Genomic DNA, 14,251 nt, shown 5'->3' with positions numbered 1-14,251 from the left:
AGCATTTGTTGTCCATCCCTAAACGTCCTTGAGAAAATGGTGATGAGCTGCCTTTTTGAACCGCTGCAGTCAATGTGGTGTAGGTACAATTACTGTGCTATAAGGGAGGGGGTTCCAGGATTTTGATCCAGCGACAGTGAAGGACGGCGATATATTTCCAAGTCAAGGATGCTGAGTGTCTTGGAGGGGAACTTCCAAGTGGCAATGTTCCCATGTATCTGCTGATCTTCGGTGAATGTGACGAAGGTAAGGTAATGGTGGGAAGGAAAGGGGGTAGAATAGGTTAGGATGGAGGAGGAATCCTGTAAGGGGTCCAGCTTAAGGGCTATGGTGACGGCAGCGTTGACAATGGCGCTGAGCAGGTACTCAGGGAGCCCAGTGGTTCAGTCCATGGTGAAGATGTGGAAATAGTTGAGGAGGCACTTTAGGATGGATGGGACATCTGAGTTAATGCCGTTGTGTGTGAATCATGGGTTTGAGCCAGCATTGCCTAGGTATACCCTGCTGGAGCGACTGTTGCTTCCGGATGTGGCGGGGAGGGTAGAATTCAAGGCATATACAGGTGGCTGAGAGGGCAGGGAGGTGAGCGGATGGTGAAGATTAAGGTAAAGTGGAAAGGGGAGCTGTGAGGGGAGATAAATTGGGGAGTATTGAGTGAGGCGCTACGAAGGATAAATGCAACCTCCTCGTGCGCAAGACGGTTGGGCTTCGGACCCTACACTGAGGAACTCCTGCAGTGATGTCCCAGGAATGAGTTGACTGACCTCCAAAAACCACAACCATTTTCCTTTGTGCGAGGTATGACACCAACCAGTGGAGAGTTTTCCCCCTGATTCCCACTACTCCAGTTTTGCTAGGACTTCTTGATGCTATACTCAATCAAATGCTGCCTTGATATCAAGGGCAGTCATTCTCACCTCACCTCTCGCATTCAGCTCTTTTGTCCATGTTTGAACCAAGGCAGTAATGGGGTCAGGAGCTGAGTGACCCTGGTGGCACCCAAACTGAGCGTCAGTGAGCAGGCTATTACTCAGTAAGTGTCACTTGACGGCACTGTTGATGAATCCTTCCATCACTTTGCTGATGGTGGAGAGCAGGCTGATGGGGCGGTAATTGGCTGGGTTGGATTTGTCCTGCTTTTTGTGTTCAGGGCATATCCGGGTAAATTTCCACATTACCGGTTAGATGTCAGTGTTGTAGCTGTATTGAAACAGCTTGGCTAGGGGCATGGCAAGTTCTGGAGCACAAATCTTCAGCAGTATTGCCGGAATATTGTCAGGGTCCATAGGCATTGCAGTATCCAGTGCCTTCAGCTGTTTTTTGGGATGAATCAAATTGGCTGATGACTAGCATCTGTGATGCTGGTGACCTCTGGTGGAGACCAAGATGCACATCCACTCGGCAATTCTGGCTGAAGAGTATTGCGAATGCTTCAGCATTGTCTTTTGAACAGATGTGTTGGGCTCCTCCATCATTGCGGATGAGGATATTTATGAAGCCTCCTCCTCTTTTCAGTTGTTTAATTGTCCACCACCATTCACGACTGGATGTGGCAGGACTGCAAAGCTTAGATCCAATCTGTTGGCTATGGGATCTCTTAGCTTTATTGATTACTTACTGCTTATGTTGCTTGGCATGCAAGTAGTCCTGTGTTGTACCTGCACCAGGTTAGCATCTCATTTTTCTCTGTTGCTGCACCTGGCATGCCCTCACGTACTCTTTACTGAACCAGGGGTAATCCCCTGGCTTGGTGGTAACAGAAGAATGGGGATATGCTGGGCCATGAAGTTACAGATTGTAGCTGAGTAAAATTCTGCTGTTGCAGATGGGCTACAGTGCCTCATGGATACCCAGTCTTGACTTCCTAGATCTGTTCTGAATCTATCCATTTAGCATGATGGTAATGCCACACAACACAATGGATAGTATCCTCAATATAAAGACGGGTCTTTGTCTCCAAAAGGCTGGAAGGGATCTGATCACTCCCACTGACACGGTCTTGGACAGATGCATCTGCGGCAGGCAGGTTGGTGAGGATGAGGTCTAGTATGTTTTTCGCTCTTGTTGGTTCCCTCACCACCTGTCGCTGACCCAGTCTAGCTGTTATGTCCGTTAGAACTGGACTTTTGATCAGTAGTGATGCTACCGAGCCATTCTTGGGTGACGGGCATTGAGGTCACCTACCCAGACTACATTCCATGCCCTTGCCACCCTCACTGCTTCCTCCAAGTGGTGTTCAACATGGAAGAGTATGGATTTATCAGCCGAGGGTGGACAGTACGCGGTAATCAGCAGGAGGTTTCCTTGCCCATGTTTGACCTGAATCCAGGAGACTTCATAGCATCCAGAGCTGATGTTGAGGACTCCCAGGGCAACTCCCCACTGAATGTATACCATTCTGCCGTCACCTCGGCTGGATCTGTCCGACCAGTGGGACAGGACATACCCAGGGATGGTGATAGTGCTGTCTGGGATGTTACCTGTAAGGTATGATTCCGTGAGTATGATTATGTCAGGCTGTTGCTCTCCCAATTTTGACACAATCTCCAGATGTTAGTAAGGAGGACTTTGCAGGGTCGACAGGGCTGGGATTGCCGTTGTAGATCCCGGCGCCCAGGTCGATGCCGGGTGGTCCATCTGGTTACATTCTTCTGACTTTGTAACAGTTTGATACAACTGAGTGGCTTGCTGGCCATGCAGAGGGCATTCAAGAGTCAACCACATTGCTGTAGATCTGGAGTCACATGTGGGCCAGACCAGGCAAGGTTGGCAGATTTCCTTCCCTAAAGGACATGAGTGAAACATCTCTGCTTTTTAACGACAATCAACAATGGTTTCATAGTCATCATTAGACTTTTAATTGCAGATATTTATTGGATTCAATTTCCACCACCTGTCATGGCAGGACTCGACCCGGGTCCTCAGAGTATTACTCTGGGCCTCTGGATCAGCAGTCCAGTGACAATACCACTATGCCACTGTCTTCCTTGACACTTAGTAAAATGCAATCTGAAGTCCCAATCCTCCCTGTAAATCAGCACAAAACAGTTTTTAAGAATCTGCCAGGGTTGAAATATTCCTGTTTGTGAATGCAAAGGTAACCCCCACAGAGGAATCCACTGAGGTAGAAATTTATCTTGGACGGTGAAGTAAATCGAGCAATAACTGGAAAAGAAAATTGGGTGAAATGTAAAATCGACCACCAATTCTACTGCCCATTATACTCTACAACCAGAGATGAATTTCATATCCCACTGTGCTGGTTCTCAGGGTTTCAAGATGCCTGCTTGGCAAATCCATTGAGCAGGGCACTTCCAGTCTGCTGCCACTCATTGAAATACACAGAAGTTACAACATGAAAAATTAATTTGGCCCAACCAGTGCATAGTAATTTTCACTTTTCAAAACATCCACCCAACCTATTCCCAGTTGCCTTTTATCCCAATATCAAAATTAACTTTCAATGTTGCCATGTTTTCTGCCTCACCTGCGTCAACCATGACTCAATTGGTAGTACACACGCTTCTGAACCTTCAAAGCTGAAGCCCAAAGGCAAGGTTGACACTCCAGTGTGGCATTGAGTAAGCATTGCACTTTAGGAGGTGGTGGCAGAGATGCTGTCTTTCGAATGAGATCCCATGACACTATTCTGAAGAGCAAAGAAGAGTCATCCCCAGTGCCCTGGCGAATATCGTGAAAAGAACTGTATAATTCCAAGTTCTTTATTTTCTTTGACCAACCATAACCCTGTACACGTATGCTAAAACCTCACAACTGTAGGTATAAAGAAGTTTCTCCTGCTCGCTTTCAAAAACGCTTACATTTAATCTTCTTTCTATGATCCATTGTTCTTGAACCATCAAAGACTAGGGGCTGGATTCTCTGCCAGCGGGATGCTCCTTTTTGCTTGGGGTCTGGGGGTTTCCCCGACAGCATGGGCTACCCCACAATAGGAAATCCCATTGACTAGCTGGCATAGTGGAGCATCCAGCCGGCAGGATGAAACAGGAATGTGGCGCGGCGGGGCAGAGAATCCAGCCCGAGAAATAGACGCTGGGATTTTCCATGCCCCCCTCGCCATGTTTCGCGGTGAATGCGGCCAGCCACTGGCCGGCGGCGGGATCTTCTGATCCCACTACTGTCAATGGGGTTTCCGTTCGATGCACCGCTCCCCCTCCGCTGGGAAACCCGCGGCAGGAGTTCGCCATTGCCGGGATAGTAAGATCCCGCCCGGCGAGAACAGCAGGAAAATTACGGCCAAAGTGCTTTTAGTTACTCTACCTATCTAAAAATCATCTACACTATTACTCAAGATCTGTGATGTTCTAATGTAAAAAAGTTTTCTTCCATCTTGTTACCCACTCAAAGAACTCTAAGAAGTTTGCCAAGCCCAATTACCCCTTTGAAACTGTATGATGGCTACTTCTATGTTCTCTTTATCCAGATCTATGGCAATGTAATCCGTAATGAAAGACTCCAAAACTTTTCCTATCATAGATATTAAACGAACAGATCTGTAATACCAACATTAGTTCTGTGTCCATTTTGGAAAAAAATAGATACTACATCGGGCTATCTCTAGTCCCCTGCAACACATCCACACTCAATGAAGCGCTGAAAGATAAGAGCAGAATTTAACATGGCTGGGGCAGAGATTTCAGTGGTGTATGGCTGATCTGCCATCTTCTGTTTTGCATCTCCACCAAAATAGAATTTCAACTAACCTATTCTTGTGAATTTCACTTCTCATCTCCCCTTGGATATTGGATTGGATTGGATTTGTTTATTGTCATGTGCACCGAGGTACAGTGAAAAGTATTTTTCTGCGAGCAGCTCAACAGATCATTAAGCACATGGGAAGAAAAGGGAATAAAAGAAAACACATAATAGGGCAACACAAGATATACAATGCAACTACATAAGCACTGGCATCGGATGAAGCATACAGGGTGTAGTGTTAATGAGGTCAGTCCATAAGAGGGTCATTTAGGAGTCTGGTGACAGTGGGGAAGAAGCGTTCGTGTGTGTTCTTAGACTTCTGTATCTCCTGCCCGATGGAAGAAGTTGGAAGAGTGAGTAAGCCGGGTGGGAGGGATCTTTGATTATGCTGCCCGCTTTCCCCAGGCAGCGGGAGGTGTAGATGGAGCCAATGGATGGGAGGTAGGTTCGTGTGATGGACTGGGCGGTATTCACGACTCTCTGAAGTTTCTTGCGGTCCTGGGCCGAGCAGTTGCCATATCAGTCTGTGATGCAGCCCGATAGGATGCTTTCTATGGTGCATCTGTAAAAGTTGGTAAGGGTTAATGTGGACATGCCGAATTTCCTTAGTTTCCTGAGGAAGTATAGGCGCTGTTGTGCTTTCTTGGTGGTAGCGTCAACGGGGATGGACCAGGACAGATTTTTGGAGATGTGCACCCCTAGGAATTTGAAACTGCTAACCATCTCCACCTCGGCCCCATTGATGCTGACAGGGGTGTGTACAGTACTTTTCTTCCTGAAGTCAATGACCAGCTCTTTAGTTTTGCTGGCATGAGGGAGCGATTGTTGTCGCTACACCATTCCACTAGGTTCTCTATCTCCCTCCTGCATTCTGACTCGTCGTTATTCGAGATCTGGCCCACTATGGTCGTATCATCAGCAAACTTGTAGATTAAGTTGGAACCAAGTTTTGCCACGCAGTCGTGTGTGTACAGGGAGTAGAGTAGGGGGATAAGTTCGCAGCCTTGCGGGGCCCCGGTATTGAGGACTATTGTGGAGGAGGTGTTGTTGTTCATTCTTACTGATTGTGGTCTGTTGGTCAGAAAATCGAGGATCCAGTTGCAGAGTGGAGAGCCAAGTCCTAGGTTTTGGAGCTTTGATATGAGCTTGGCTGGGATTATGGTGTTGAAGGCAGAGCTGTAGTCAATAAATAGGAGTCTGATGTAGGAGTCCTTGTTTTCGAGATGCTCTCGGGATGAGTGTAGGGCCAGGGAAATGGCGTCTGATGTGGACCGGTTGCAACGGTATGTGAATTGCAGTGGGTCAAGGCATTCTGGGATTATGGAGGTGATGTGCTTCATGATCAACCTCTCGAAGCACTTCATTACGACTGAAGTCAGGGCCACTGGACGGTAGTCATTGAGGCACGTTGCCTGGTTCTTCTTTGGTACCGGTATGATGGTGGTCTTCTTGAAACAGGTGGGGACCTCGGAGTGGAGTAGGGACAGGTTAAAGATGTCTGTGAATACCTCTGCCAGCTGGTCCGCGCAGGCTCTGAGTGCACGACCAGGGATCCCGTCCGGGCCCATCGCCTTCCGAGGTTTCACTTTCAGGAAGATGACCTGACTTCGGAAGCTGTGATGGTGGGTATGGGTGAATTATGGGCTGCTGGGGCACTCAACAGCGGATTGTTGGTTACCTGCTTGAACCGAGCATAGAATGCATTGAGTTCATCGGGGAGGGGTGCGCTGCTGCCAGAGATACTGCTCGGCTTCGCTTTGAAGCCCATTATGTTGTTTAGTCCTTGCCACAACCGCCGAGAGTCTGTCTGTGACTCTAGCTTAGTTTGATATTCTCTCTTGGCATCTCGGATGGCTTTGCGGAGGTCGTACCTGGATTTCTTGTATAGGTCAGGGTCGTCTGCCTTGTACACCTCAGATCTGTCCTTCAGTAGGGAGTCAATCTCACGATTGAGCCATGGTTTCCAGATATAAGGATGTATCCGGTTGGCCTCTGCCATTTTGTCTTTTTGCTTGACTAATTTTTTTTTTTAAATTTAGATTACCCAATTATTTTTTCTATTAAGGGGCAATTTAGCGTGGCCAATCCACCTACTCTGCACATTTTTGGGTTGTGGGGGCGAAACCCACGCAGACACGGGGAGAATGTGCAAACTCCACACGGACAGTGACCCAGAGCCGGGATCGAACCTGGGACCTCAGCGCCGTGAGGCGGTTGTGCTAACCACTAGGCCACCGTGCTGCCCTTTGCTTGACTAATTTAACTGAAATTTTCTTAGTAGCAGATGGTCTGAAGTCGTAACAGAGACTATCGCTCATGTCGTTCTCAGCCACATCAAGATTCAGCTTTTCTCTAAATTATTTCTTTGTAGTAAAGTCCAAAGTACTTATTAATTTCCTCTATCATCTTTTGATCATCATCTAGAAATTGTAAATGCTCTCATCTCAAGGGTTCCGCCTTGCTTAACCATATCCTTTTAAAATAATACTCTTGTAAAATCTTTACTGTTCCTTTTGATATCTTTTTAAGATGTTTTTCCTTTGCATTTTTTATCCCTTATCCAACTCCAAAGCTAGAATTTTATACCTCCTCCCCCAACCCCATCCGGATGGATGGCTCGCAGAGGCTGCACTGAACTGTCACCTCCTTGGCGTCTCCTGTTAAACTTCAGGGTTCTGAAGCTCTGTGGTTCCTGTCATTATTGATAAAATTATAAATTACCTTCAAAATTTAAATTACTTGGCCTTTTAAATACCTTAATTGATGGCCCACTGTGTCAATATCAGAACTGTGTCCTGCTGCTGGAAAAATCTGGAAGTGAGGTTATAACCTTCTAATTATAATGTTCTAGCCCCACACCAACCCTGACCTCACTCTTAGTGACATGATAAAATTCCAGCTATTGGGTGCCATTTAACCACCGCATTGCTTCCGCCCAGATCTGGGTGCACCGGTTAAACAGCAGGAGAGGCCAAAATCAAGATACGGGCCAGGGGCGAATCAATTTGCTATCTAACCGGCTCGGTCCCCATGGTGCGTTCCGGATCTCACCCAAATATAGCAAGCATGGCAGCACAGTGGTTAGCAATGCTGTCTCACGGTATGGAGGGTCTTTTCACCTGTGAGGCGTTCAAGCCATCTTTAAATAGTGTGGACCCCATAACAGGGGTAACTATAGCTGCAGCCTGACTGTCCAACCAAACACTTCCAGGACAGAGCCGTGTTCTTGGCTTTATGCCGAAAGTCACTTTAACTCCCTTTGACTGTGAGCAACCTCTAGCTTCACAGCTGCAGGCTATTGCTAATAAGGAATTGGTCTTGTTAGTTGTGAGAGAACGTCGCAGCTGCAGGTTGTGTTTGCTGCTTGCTCCTGCAAATGCATGGAGGCTGCCGTTGCTGTTTCCTTCCTTTTCTGTAGCCAGAAAGAAGGACATTTTATTCTAAGATACCTGGGTCTGGGAACACCAGGTGACGTACGAGTCCAGAAGGCAATCCGGTTTGAAACAAGACCATGCAGGACCTGATGAGCAATGATAATCCAAATGGGCCTCCTGTTGACGCCGTTGAAGAAATGCTTTCACAGATTGCTGATGCTTTTGTTGCTGGTGTGGTGAGTGTTGCATGTAACTGGCACATCACCATGGGTTAAACACTCTGGAGGTCAAGGATGTGCAACAGCACCTTAAACGCGAATGGAATATGTGGATGTCAGGATTTGGCTCCGGTGTGATTAAGCCGTGTGGGAAGGCCTACACAGCTGCGGCTCCTGGACGGAGAATGGCAATGATTTGTGGAACAAGTTGTTGTAGAAGGTTCTGGACATGATAACGCATTCTCAGGCTTATCCTCTGTTTCTGTTGAGGAACCTGCGAGGGGTGATACCATGGGCGGGATTCTAAATTTTGCCAGCGCCCGGGGGTTTCCCGACGACGCTGGGCTGCCCCACAATGGGAAACCCCATTGACCAGCTGGCGTAATGGAGAATCCGCCAGCGGGTCGAGGCAGAAAGGTGGCGCGACGGGGCGGAGAATCCAGCCGCATGTGTTTGGGATTTTTGGTGAAAATGAGCTGATATAGCTTTGGCTTGGTACCGATATGGAAAAGTAATGTGTCTTTGAAGTTTAATGGTTAGTGTGATATGTGGAATGTTACGTAGTTTTCAAATCTTTGTTACTGTTGACCGTTTAATAAAGAAAATATTCTCTCGTGGCTTCTCGTGGGTACACGTGCCATGTCTCAGATGATTATTTTGCATCGCATTTCAATCAAACCTTGAAGCCTAAACAGCTGGCCTGACTTCTAAAAGGGTCAGCACCACAGAGGCAGCAGCCAACAATGAAACACTCAAGAGCTGACCTTCAGCACTGGGGATATCCTCGTGACTAAAGGGTGAGTGTGTGTATGTGGATCGGGGGGGGGGCACCGGAGCACGGTCTCCCTGATGATCCCGGCAAGGGTTTGGGGTCGAGGGGCTCCTGCCGTGGCCAGGGGTGAGTGTGCAGAGACAGGTCTTCCAGCATAACTGGCTCGATGGATGGCACTCTGAAAGTGGGACACGCAAGGGTGGGGGAGGTTTGGTGGATTTGAGGGTCCCGGGGTGGAAGCTGTAACTGATTCCAGGGCTCGGGCAGTGACTTGTGTAGCACATCACAAGTTACAGCCCACAAGTGCATCCGTAAGGTCACAGATGCCCTGTATGCAGACAATATCAAATTTGAGCTGGATCAAGCCCACCAAGATGCCTGGGCTGCAGGATTCTCCACCATCGGTGGGATGCCCCAGGTCCAGGGAGGTAATTGATGGCACGCATGTTGACTTGCGCGCACCGAGACAACAGGGGTTGCCCCTCATTTACAGGAAGCGGTTCCACCCCCTGAATGTTCAATGCGTGTCCCTCCCATAACCTGCCTTCCTCATCAGATGGAGATCCTATGAGAGAATGGACATATGGTCAGTGAGAGAGAAGGATCATTTTGCCTGACATGAGCAGCTCACTTGAGACAAGTCATCTGGGTGAAGGGGCAGTGGATCCTCAGCTCTGTGGCGCAGGCCAACCTCGCTATCGGCAACTGCTGTCTGCTCGGACGACCCCCCCGCTATTTCCAGGACCTGTTCCTCATAGGGGGTGAGAAATTGGATTTCTCGTACTCCACCGCCCTCCCCCCACCCCCTCATCTTGGCCCTTATCTGCTTATTATGGGCTATTGTAGCGGGCTTTGTGAGCTGCGTGCCTGAAGGATTGGGGAGTCTGTAGCAGGTAGCATGTGTGGGCAACGCACCTGGACATGAAGGGGTTGTGCTAGTGGGTGCCAAGGGGTGCTGGGGAACAAGCACGAAGATCAGATATGAGCGGGTGCGAAGTGTCAGCCAGCAATTTTGTTTTGGGAAGGGGGGGAATTTGAGGGTGGCTGGCGGAATGGATGGAAGGAGAGAGGTGATAACTTACCCTTGTAGCTTGGTGGAGGTAGTTGGTCTCCTTCCTACATTGGACGCTGGTGCTCTTTGTCATGCTGCCCAGGCTGGCAACCATTGCCACTGTCTTCTAGGCGGTAATGGCGGCCCTGCTGCTGGCCCTCCGACTCCCTCGGGGAACCGGATGCCCCGTCTCTCATCAGCGGCGTCAAGAAGCATGGCCAGGTCGGCATCCCCAAAGCTAGGAGCATGGCTGCATGCTGCTATGCTTATGTGTTGACTGGGAGAGAGTGTGAGGGAGCGTTTAGAAGCAGTTCCCCCTTGTTCGCAGCATGAGTGTGGCGAATGAGACAGAGAGACAGCCTGTATTGGCTAGAAGCTCATGGGAGTTCCTTTCCTGTGCCTTTATATACGAGCTGCAATCTTGCCCCCAATGCTATTGAGAAACACTCCGCCAATCGCGCCCCAAATGACACTTCGAAATGCTTCCGTTAAATTGCACCCATTATCTCAGATTGGGGAGGAGGTGGCTTAGTTGTATTGTCACTGGCCTAGCAAACCAGAGACCTAGAGTAATGTTCTGGAATTCCAGGTTCAAATTCCACCACAGTGGATGGTGAAATTTGAATTCAATAAAATCTGGAATTTAAAGTCTAATTATAACCATGAAACCATGGCCGATTGTCGTAAAAATATCTGGTTCACTGATGTCCTTGAGGGAAGGAAATCTGCCATCCTTATCTGGTCTGGCCTACATGTGACTCCAGATCCATAGCGATATGGTTGACTCTTAACTGCCCCCTCAAAGGCAATTATGGATGGCCAATAAATACTGGCACAACCTGCGACGCCCACATCCATGAACAAATAGAAAAAAAATCACATACTCTCTATCTAGGTTTTCCTCTATAAATTCCATTCACGTCCCATACTTTCAATCATTAACAACCAGTCACATTTATATCATGTCTTTAACATAGTAAAACAATCCTAGGTGCTCCTCAGGAACCTTTTCAGTCAAAGCGTCACACCAAGCCATATAGGAAGATATTTGGGTAGCTGATCAAGAAGATCATAGTTTTAATAGGGAATCTTAAACGTAGAGAGCTGACAAGATTTAGGGAGCAAATTCCAGGGTTCAGAACTAAAGGCAGGTTGAAATACAGTCACCAAAGGTGAAGCAAAGAAAATCAGGGTAGGAAAGTAGAATTAGAGAAGCACTGAGGTTGTAAGACTGGAGGAGGTTACAGAAATGCGGAGGAGTGAAGACTCAGGAGGTGTTACGAACGAGAACTTGAAATTCGAGACAAGCTGGACAGGGAGCCAATGTGGATCAGTGAGCTCAAGGATGATGGGAGAATAGAATTTGGTGTACAATAGGACGATACAGGCAGCAAAGGTTTAAATGAGTTCAGGTTTGCAGAGGGTTGAAGATGGGAGGTTGGTCAGTATAGCTTTGGAGTAGCTGAGCCTGGGGAGAACTAAGGCGTGAATTAATGTTTTAAGTAGAAGATGAGCTGAGGTTGAAATAGAGAAGGACAATATTAGAAAGGTGGAAATAGATTGTCTTGAGGATAAAGAGACTATGTGTAATATTTGAAATTTATCAGAATGGGAAATTATCATTGAATATCTATCAGCAATATGTATCAACCAATTTATTTTTGTTTACAACACCACCCTTTGTACCTTCTCTTTCCAAAATAATATTTTTATTCTGTGCATTAGTGATGCTGATTGTTAGATAAGTTGTACTGATACATCAGTCTGAATCCCAGGCTCAATATCTGCATTGGGAGTTAAATGTGTAATGTAGCACAGAGCTGAAGCAGTACTGAGATCCATAAACGTTGCCCTTGAGATAAATTGCAAAATGGAGACCCTGCTATGTGAATACTGTTCTCTTGATGTCACAACTAACACCACATCACCTTCCCCCCACCCCACCATCCCCAACACACAGGTATCACTACCAGAAACGCATTACATGGTTATTTATCCAAGCACTATATGCAGGACTTTAGTACAGGTGGCGCAAATTGGTGGCTATTTCTGACAAGGTACTTCACTGCAAGGTAATTAATTGAATACAAAACACCTTGGGACATTTCTGAAGTATGATTGGACATTATATAAATGCAAGACCACCTTTCATTTACTAGCCCTTAGCACTTTTCTAAGGTTTCTACTACATCAATGCTTCTCTACCACCAAAACAAATTAGTCATTTGTCTCACTGGCTGTCTATTGTTCTTCCTGACAAAACTTCAGAAATAATTAACTGATGATGAATCACTTTGGGACATCCTGAGGATATGAAAAGTATTATACAAATTCAAGTAATTTCTTTAGCTCTTCTGGTCACCTGCAAGAACCTGATCTAAATAGAGCATTTATCCCGATGGGATCTTTGACTCTTTGCAAAAAAAGTTATCTTGATCAGATTGACTACTTTTAGTTTTATTCAATCAATGTTCTTTATGAATTATATTGTACTCCGTAGGAGTACAGTATTCTATTTTTATATCTCATTGTATAATACACTATCATTTTTTACTATGCTTTTGCTAATCGTATTCTTTGCTCGTTTGGCAACTCAATTGAGGACTTGAATTTTGTGTCTTGTCACTTGTCATTCCTTAATTTTTGAGTTCTTAACATATCAAACTACATTGCATCGCAGATGTGTTTTCTAACCTTCTGGCTCATATCATAGAATCTTTACAGTGCAGAAGGAGGCCATTCGGCCCAAACAAGTCTGCACCAACCCTCCGAAAGAGCACCGTACCCAGGCCCACTCCCCAATTCTATCCCCATAACCCTACCTAATCTGCACATCCCTAGACACTAAGGGGCAGGTTTTATCATGGCTAATCCACCTAACCTGTACATCTTTGGACTGTGGGAGGAAACCGCAGCACCCGGAGGAAACCCACATAGACACGGGGAGAACCTGCAAACTCCACACAGTCCAAACAGACACATATGTGTATTAAATAGGTCTCTATGAAAGACTTGTGATACTCCAATAAACACAACATTCCATCTCTTATCTTTCAAGTACTTGGTTCTGTTTCTGAATCATGTCGATGCTGCTCTGGAACTATCTGCTGAGAACTACTTCAGAATTGTCAAGGCAAACTTCTCTCCAAACTTTTGCACCAGCTTTTTGGGGGGAATGGGTCTCTTCACTGACAAGCTCTTTTCCCTGTTGACTTGTTCAGGACTGCAAATGTATCTTATGGAAACCCAAGTCATTTAACTAAGCTGTATGACAAACAACTCCACCTTCTGCAGCACTGAAAGTTTTATGATATTGATATGGAATAACAGCATCATTTAAAATCCATATTTATTTATGGATGTATAAATATTTCTAATCAAATCTTTTAAGTAGACAAGAGAAATACATTAATTAAATAGAATATAGGTCCTCTTTGAAATTAGAAATTATTTCCCTTCAGAGAAAATTCATCATGCAGTGAAAATTATTTATTCAGCACATTAACCTGTGACAATTTTAGAAATTGAATCAATATTTTTGGAATATTTCAACATATACACATCGTCACATGATGCAAATGTATGAGTCTCCTTTACTCCTTTGCATCTGCGTTCTTATAGGGAGGGAAGAGAAGGGAACCTAATGAAAGGGAAGCAAAGTTGAAGAAATTAACAGAGTAATTTAGAAAATAACATACTGTTCTGTTAACCCGTGAATACTGCACAATTCAACAATTAAACATGCACAGTATTGACAAATATACAGTTATTGCAAATTCAGATCCACAGCTATCCTTTTCTGGCTGATGAATTTTCTTAAAGGCCTGGACAGGGTAACAACACCAAGGACATATTGTTAACTTGCAAAGTCAGCCAGAATCAAAATAGACTCACTAACAAGGGTCTATGTTGGTTGCCATTTATCTTTGTTATCAAAAGTACTGATGCCATTGGTGTTCAGTAATTTCCACTATGACTCTAAAGGCAAGCACGTGCCACTGGGGAAATCCCATAAATTAAGGGATTAAAAATAGAGCGTGGCTCTTTTAGTTTAATGGGCGATGCAGCTTTCACGATATCTATATTATCTATTAACGATTCAGATCTTGCAGCATTG

The 14,251-nt window shown here is 45.9% G+C and overlaps 1 protein-coding gene across 22 annotated transcripts in view; it reads right to left on the bottom strand.

Moving 5' to 3' along the window:
• dtna (dystrobrevin, alpha) overlaps window positions 1–14,251 on the bottom strand; it is a 254,287-nt gene that overhangs the window by 181,633 nt on the left and 58,403 nt on the right. The gene's annotated exons all lie outside the window — the stretch shown is intronic.

This window comes from Scyliorhinus canicula, chromosome 10 (genome assembly GCF_902713615.1).
Source record: "Scyliorhinus canicula chromosome 10, sScyCan1.1, whole genome shotgun sequence".
Lineage (NCBI taxonomy): Eukaryota > Metazoa > Chordata > Chondrichthyes > Carcharhiniformes > Scyliorhinidae > Scyliorhinus > Scyliorhinus canicula.
The sequence above is the reverse complement of the archived record's forward strand: the minus strand, read 5'-3'. Positions and strand labels throughout refer to the sequence as shown.